Source organism: Paroedura picta, chromosome 7 (genome assembly GCF_049243985.1).
Source record: "Paroedura picta isolate Pp20150507F chromosome 7, Ppicta_v3.0, whole genome shotgun sequence".
Classification (NCBI taxonomy): Eukaryota; Metazoa; Chordata; class Lepidosauria; order Squamata; family Gekkonidae; genus Paroedura; species Paroedura picta.
In genome coordinates this window covers 124,750,350-124,758,095 of record NC_135375.1, presented here as the reverse complement: position 1 = coordinate 124,758,095, position 7,746 = coordinate 124,750,350, and positions in this window count along the sequence as shown.

Below are 7,746 nucleotides of genomic sequence, written 5' to 3'. Positions count from 1 at the left end.
ATCCACTTTTCTGGATTCCCCTAAAAGCGCTACAACGAAGCGCTTTTTGCTGATTGGTTTCAGGAGTGTTGCAGATTGTCTGCGACATCGTGCGTTAAGGCAAATTAGTAGCGTTTTCAATTAGCAACCATTGTGCTATTTTGAAGCCGTGCGAAATGGCCCTTAGAAATTATGGATTCAAATGGGTTGCCATGTTGGTCTGAAATGGTACAATAAAAACAGAGTCCAGTAGCACCATCATGACAGTGGGAATATAAAGCAAAAATATAAATAGATATAAATATAAATTTATATTTTTGCTTTATATTCCCACTGTCATGAAGGGAGTTTATAGTCTGAGGAAGAGTGCTTGCACTCAAAAGCTCACGCCTTGAATAAATCTTTGTTGGTCTTAAAAGAACTACCAGACTACCAGACTTAGAAATCAAACATAGAAAACATTATCCTTATTCATTGTTGTTCCTCTATATATTTTTGAAACAGCCTAGGGGGTGGGACATGTCCAGCTGTCCAAGTTGGAATAGGGCCAATCAAGGTGCAGCCAGCTTTGCCCTGATTGGCCCTGCCCCTGCAGCTCCCGCCCTCCATCCCTGGACTTTAGCCTCTTTGCTCTCAGAGGCCTCAGTGCCTGGGGCCAGCAGCAGGTAAGGGGAGAGGCCCGGGCCAAAGGTGGAGAGCCTGCTAACGAGGGCCTCTTGGCCTGCTAGGCTGGGCCTGCTGATGAGGGCCTCCCGGCCTGCTGACTGCCTGCTAAAGAGCTCTGTCTTGGCCCTGCTAACGAGCTGCCCAGACCCCACCTGCCCCACAATCTGGCTGCGAGCTGTGGCCCAAGGCCACCTTAAGCTGCCTGGCCAGAGGCCAGGGGAGGAGGCCTTTTTCAGGACCCGTTCTTAGGAACATGCTTTGAAGCTAGTAAAACTATAAAAACCTGTCAAGATTACCTAAGCCAAATTTCCACTAGCACAGTTTTGACATACTTTGCATTCCCCACTCCTCCCCCTCATGCAGTAAGCTTGAGCCATCCACAGTTCTCTCAGAGCTCACTTGACCTCATCTGTATCACAAGGTGTCTGTTGTGAACAGAGGGAGGGTAGGCGGTTGCAAGCTGCTTTGAGACACATAAGACCTGCTATGTCCTTGGGCTAGTCACAGTTCTCTCAGAGCCTTCTCAACCCGTCCTTCCTCACAGGGTGTCTGTTGTGGGGAGAGGAAGGGAATTGTAAGCCACTGAGACTCCTTCAGGTAGTAAAAAGCAGGGTACAAAAACAGCTCATCTTCTACCAGATTCAGATTCAGATACCTTTATTGGCGTAAGACTTGATATACGTAAAACAAAATTTAAAACAGAAACAAATTCCGGACATAGACATATGGACAACAGTAATAAGGCCTTATGCCGTATAGCCGATCTGCAGCAGGGATAGATTAGTTCTCGAGATAGTTGACAGGATTTTTGCAGGGTCCACTATCTGAGAAGGCTCCTTGACACTCAGCAACCTCTTCACTAGATGTTTCTCATCGCTGCACAGATACTTCAGTTTCCCCATAAAACCCCCCTCCTCCCCAGATAATGATGGAACATCTGAAATTTGGGGCAGTTGAATTGTAGGTGGCTAAGGGAATCTGGTACCTTGCACCCGTGCAGACAGCTTCTCTCATTTCAGGGGATTTGAAGGACGCGTCCTCTTGATAGGCTTGAAGGGAAGATGTTTAGGCGCACTAGGAGAAAGGCCCTTATAAGGGAATAGTCATCTAACACTTGCAGATATAGGGGCATTGATTTATAAGACCAGGGGATGTCCCAGTGGCCTGGTGAACAGATCCTGTGGGTTGATGTGCCTGTTATCTGAATATCCTGGTCTTCTAGTCTTCTGGTGATCAGCTTCAGGACTGTGCTCTCGTCATAATTAACTAGAGTAGATAAATCTAGTCCTAAGCGACGAAGTTTATGAAAAATTACTTTGTTAAAGCCCTGAATAAAATAGGGATCTCCTGAAGTGTTAGAAAGTAGAGATAGTGGAAAGGAATGGAAGGGGACATTTAACCAGTATTTGAATGTACAAAGCCAGGCTCTGGTTTCCAGGGTCTATTGACCAAGCTCCGCTAAAAGCGGATGGTTTGCAACACAATTTGGTGCATCCAACAATTGCCTTAAAAAGGTAGATTGACATTTTTCAACTTTGTTGCTGAATGCACCGATCCAAATTGGGCTTCCACAAAGCAGTTGGGGGATTATTTTAGCTGCATAGATTTTCATTGCAGCCGAGAAATTCCTATTTCCCTTCTGGTGGAAAAATTTTGCCAGTAAAGCCAGTTGCCCCTTAGAGGATTTGACAACCTTCTCTATATGGTAGGTCCACTTATTGTTATAGCTAAATTTCATACCAAGATATTTGAAGTGATATATTTGCTCGATCCAATTGCCTCTCACCTTCCACTGGTATTTATGTCTTGCTTTGGCAAAGACTAAGATCTTAGTTTTCTCAAAATTAATCATGAGATGGTTTTCGCTACAGTAATCTATAAAAGTTCTAAGATATCTTGTTAGGCTTCTTCTCCCACTGCAGACTAAGATATCTACCCTCTGAAACTATCAGTACGACATTATGCATATTTTGTGCTTGTTAAGAATCAAAATGCCAAGTCATCGTCTGAGATTATTTGACAACTCCAAATAACTATTTCTGACTTGATAGTGTGTTGCAATGGGAACGGACCAAAATATATGAGAATGATTGTCATTTGGTAAGAATTCGTGCCAGCACTGATCATGTTGCCGTCAAATGCCATTTAAAGTAAAGGTTAAATTTTCCTTAACGCTGGCATTTAAATTTCTGGACACATTTCACTAGAAATCGTTCTTCCAATAGGAAATGGCCCTGAAATTCAGTGTCCCATTTAAATCTATGATTTGTCACTTTCCCGCTAGCCTGCCAGTTACTAGATTTTCAAAATCCTTTCTTTTCTTTTCTTTTTTTGGCAACTAAAAATACGTTTGAAAAGTAGAACTGTTTGAAATCATTGAATGATGCCTCCCATTATGCTGGTGCAGAAGAGACACTTTTCTGAATGTTTCTAGATTAAGATCTAAATGATCCAAGGCCCATTATGCATGCACATCTTACTGCAGATTTTCAGAGCGGTAAGCTTTTAATCTTGACAGCGGATTCTGCACCCGCCTTACATGACATTCTTTCCCCTCCGATGTAGTTATTCCGCAGCTACAATTCTTCAAAATGTATATTTCTAAATGGGGGTGGAACGTCATTCATGACGTGTTAGGTGGTGGAGCCTAAAGACTTTTTTTTTAAGTTTAAATCATAGAATCATAGAGTTGGAAGAGGCCATACAGGCCATCTAGTCCAACCCCCTGCTCAACGCAGGATCAGCCCTAAGCATCCTAAAGCATCCAAGAAAAGTGTGTATCCAAGCTTTGCTTGAAGACCGCCAGTGAGGGGGAGCTCACCACCTCCTTAGGCAGCCTATTCCACTGCTGAACTAGAATCATAGAATCATAGAGTTGGAAGGGGCCATCCAGGCCATCTAGTCCAACCCCCTGCTCAACGCAGGATCAGCCCTAAGCATCCTAAAGCAAAAATGTATGCAGCTGTGCAGCCACTTCCAGCAAGCACCTCTCATTGAAATAATTGTTGTCTAGGTTTAACACAGACATTTTAGCAATCGTTTCTGGAACGCAGGCAAAGGGGGGGGGGTGGCGGCACAAGGTGCAGAGTATGTGGAATGACTTTGATGTGAGCAAGGGAGTGAGCTTCAATGGAAGGCAAAAGGTGGGGGCGGGAATCCAAGGGAATTTGTACACTTCTGAATTGCATTTAGCTTGGAATCAAAACAAGGGGGAAATTGACTCAAAAGCACTCTCAGAAAATCTGGGGAAACTGTGACCAGAAAGCAAACTAGCCTGAAGGGACGAAAATCAAGCAGAACTGCAAAGAAACCCAACAGGCACAGTGAGAGGAAACACCTGTGCATAATAGGCTGAAATTACAAAATATAGTCTGCCAAAAGCAGCGTGCTTGTTCCTGTGTGTGAATTGGAGTAGAAAAATAACTTGCAGGGAAAGGGTTGCATAGCTCCTTTATACTCCCATGGGTATTTCAAGGCTTCAGCCAGGCTGTCAACCCCCAAGTGGGTCCTGGACATCCCTAAGAATTACAGCTCATCTCCAGATAGAGATCAATTCCTCTGGAGAAAAATGGCTGATTGGGAAAATGGGTTCTATGTCATACCAGCTTGGTGTTGTAGTTAGGAGTGCAGACTTCTAGTCTGGCAAGATGGGTTTGATTCCCCGCTCCCCCACATGCAGCCAACTGGGCGACCTTGGGCTCGCCACGGTGCTGATGAAGCTGTTCTGACCAGCAGTAACATCAGGGCTCTCCCAGCCTCTCCGCCCTCACAGGGTGTCTGTTGTGGGGAGAGGAAAGGGAAGACGAATGGAAGCCGCTTTGAGACTCCTACGGGTAGGGAAAAGCAGCATATAAGAACCAGCTCTTCTTCTTTTCTTCTTCTTCTTCTTCTTCTTCTTCTTCTAAACCAAGTTACACCCTTAAGCCACTGAAGGCTATGGGTTTAAAAGATAATAACTCTATTCTTCTTCTTCCTCTAGTCTAGTCTTCTTCCTCTACCATAATCCCCCCTCCCTAAACACTACCCCCCAGTGCTCCACCCCCAGAGCTCCAGGACCATCCCAACCCAGAGTTGGCAACCTAGATCTAAGCCTAGCAGGCAATCACATCCAAGGCCCAAATCAGATATGGAAGACCTATCTTGCGTAGCCTTATCATGGCCCGGTGGGTGGAGACACTCATGGGAACTTTCAGAGCTGCACTACTGGAATCCACCACATGGGGCAGTGCAGCACAAAGCCGAAGGGTCTGACTTCCAGCCGCAGCCGTTCCAAACACCCTCCTACATTAAGAGTTTGTTTTTGTTCCACCTGTTTTGTTCCATCTGTTTTTTTAAAAGTCTCTAATGATATTTTTGTCCTTGAAAATGTCCTTAGCTTAAAGACAAGCTGCCTTTGGTTTCTAAAAACTGTTCTGACCGAGCAGTGATATCAGGGCTCTCTCAGCTTCCCCTCCCTCACAGGGGAGAAGGAAGGGAAGGCGACTGTAAGCCCCTTTCAGACTCCTTCAGGTAGAGAAAAGCAGCATATAAGAACCAACTCTTCTTCTTCTTCAGTAATTTCAGGGCTCTCTCAGCCTCACCCACCTCACAGGGTGTCTGTTGTGGGGAGAGGAAAGGGAAGGCGACTGTAAGCCACTTTGAGCCTCCTTCGGGTAGGGAAAAGCGGCGTATAAGAACCAACTCTTCTTCTTCTTCAGTAATTTCAGGGCTCTCTCAGCCTCACCTCCCTCACAGGGTATCTGTTGTGGGGAGAGGAACGGGAAGGTGAATGGAAGCCTCTCTGAGACTCCTTTGGGTAGGGAAAAGCGGCATATAAGAACCAACTCTTCTTCTTCTTCTTCTAAAAACTATGTTGTTATTTTGCATGAATTATTTGGTGTGAGTAACAGTCTTCCTGATTCATCCCCCCACCCTAATTGCTTTATAGCGCAGAAGTATAAAGATGACCGTAGACAGACTGAGAAGACAACCTAGGTGTCAGAAACCAGGGGGCTTGGTGGGATGGGCCCGTGTCCCTAGTGTGACCTTTGCCCTTGCAAACAGTTCAGCCAAATTTTGGTCTTCTCTGCAACTTTGGGTCCCAACCGACCAGTCAATACCATGTAACCTTCTAGCTTTAAGTTATGGAGTCCCCCTCTTTCTGTCATGACGATCACACTTCCTATATGACACCAGCAACAAAGTTTAGGTCTTCTCTTTTCTCCTGGTAAATCGCCACTGCCAGCTACTAACTGGCAGCTGGGGGGAGGGCCCTGCAGCAGGGGAACCCCTCCACCAGGGGAGGGGGGCTCTGACAACCCTAAGTCTGAGTTAGGTAGTGGCTTCGGGTGTCCTCCTAGTTAGCCAGTGGTCCTCCTACCTTCAGGAAATTGCTGAGCTTCAGTTGATGTTGATAGTTTAATGCTCCTCAAAGGAGTCCACATCTGATGATGGAGGCCTTGTGTTTGGAGATGTTTCCAGTGAAAAGTCACTGGCAAGCCATGCAGCTGGTCTATGCAGCACCTCCTCATGTGTTCATCAGTCATCCAGACCCTGTATGAGACACGTTGTCCAGGGTCAGCCAGTTTGACAGGGTCTGCGCTCTTCTAGAAGGGAGATGCCTAGAATCAAGAGTCCAAAACCAGAGGTTTCTTCTTCTCTTCCTCTTTCCTCTCCTCCTCCTTTTTTGCTGCTGATCTCTTATAAGGTTAGCATTCCTGGGGTCCTGGGAAATTTTAAGACAGCAACTCATAAGAAGCTGGGCTGGGCTGGGCTGGACTGGGCTGGGCTGGGCTGGGCTGGGCTGGGCTGGGCTGGGCTGGGCTGGGCTGGGCTGGGCTGGGCTGGGCTGGGCTGGGCTGGGCCCCAGTGATTGTGTTGAGAAGCAGCATTCGCACCAGCATCGCTGACCGGTCTCCAGCCGTCTTCTGCTTCTGTGCCATCTACTTAGCTTGGTGCAGCCTGGGGTTTCTCGCCTCCAGGATGTGGAGCACCACACAATTTAATTTCCACAGGCGATGCCCATTAAGAGCCGACAGTCCCTGCTGGTGTCATGAAAACAGATTGGATTCTCCAGCTGGTTACTCTTCTGCCCACCTGCCAAGGTAAGAATCTCTGGCAAGACACCTCTGCGACTGGTTCCACTTTGGGCAGAGAGCCCCGAACGAGCTTTCCTGGTGCTTGTTTGAATAACAAAATCAGGTGTCTCCCACGGCATTGCCATTTACAGTCGTCCCCTAGATTTGGAGATGAGTCATGAGCATTATGTGCAACGGACTAATGTCGAATAGCAGGAGGCAGAATGCGGGGAGCTGGCCCCCACGGTCCACTGTGGCCGAAAGAAGCAGGATGCCCAAGGGACAGGGGCTTCTGCTCTTGGTTGTTGCTGGTGTTGGTCCTGCTTCCAAACCGTTTGCTTCCATTCTGCTCTATTAAACCTCTCTGTTTGTGCTCACCCAGCCATATCTGTTTCCAGTGGTTTTCCACTCACCCAGCTTTTGTTTTTCACTCCACTTGGGTGAAAATTCCAGAGCTGGTACCTGATCCTACCTGCCAACTTTTGCAAGGACAAGAAAAAGTGTCCCAGTTTTATAAGCCATTGAATACATTTCCAGCTGTAATGTTTTCCCCATGTGGTTTGGCTGAAATTCTCACACATTTTACCCCTCAACCAAGGGGTCCTGGCCACCGGAGACCAGGGACTAACCTCCCTGGCAGATAGGAAGGCTCTCCCTCCACCCCTTTCGCTACTCTTTCTCCAGGCACCCACCCCAACACTTAAGGCAGCCATTTCTGTGTTGGAAGATATCTGGAGATTGGAGGATGGAGCATAAGGGGGGCACTGGGCAGGGTTTGTAAGGGACTTCTGTGGGAGTCTCAGGCCATAAAGGTCAACATCCAATGTGGCCATGTTCTCTAGGTGAACTTCATCTCTGTTGTGTAATCCCAGGAGATCTCTCGCCACCAGCTAGAGGTTGACAACCCTACTTACTCTGCAGCACATAGGGATGTCAATTCCCAAATGGGACCTGGGGATCCCCTGGTTTTACAGCCCGTCTCCAGGCAACAGAGAACATTTCTCCTGGAGAAATTGCCTGCTTTGGAGGGTGGGCTCCTGAGCAT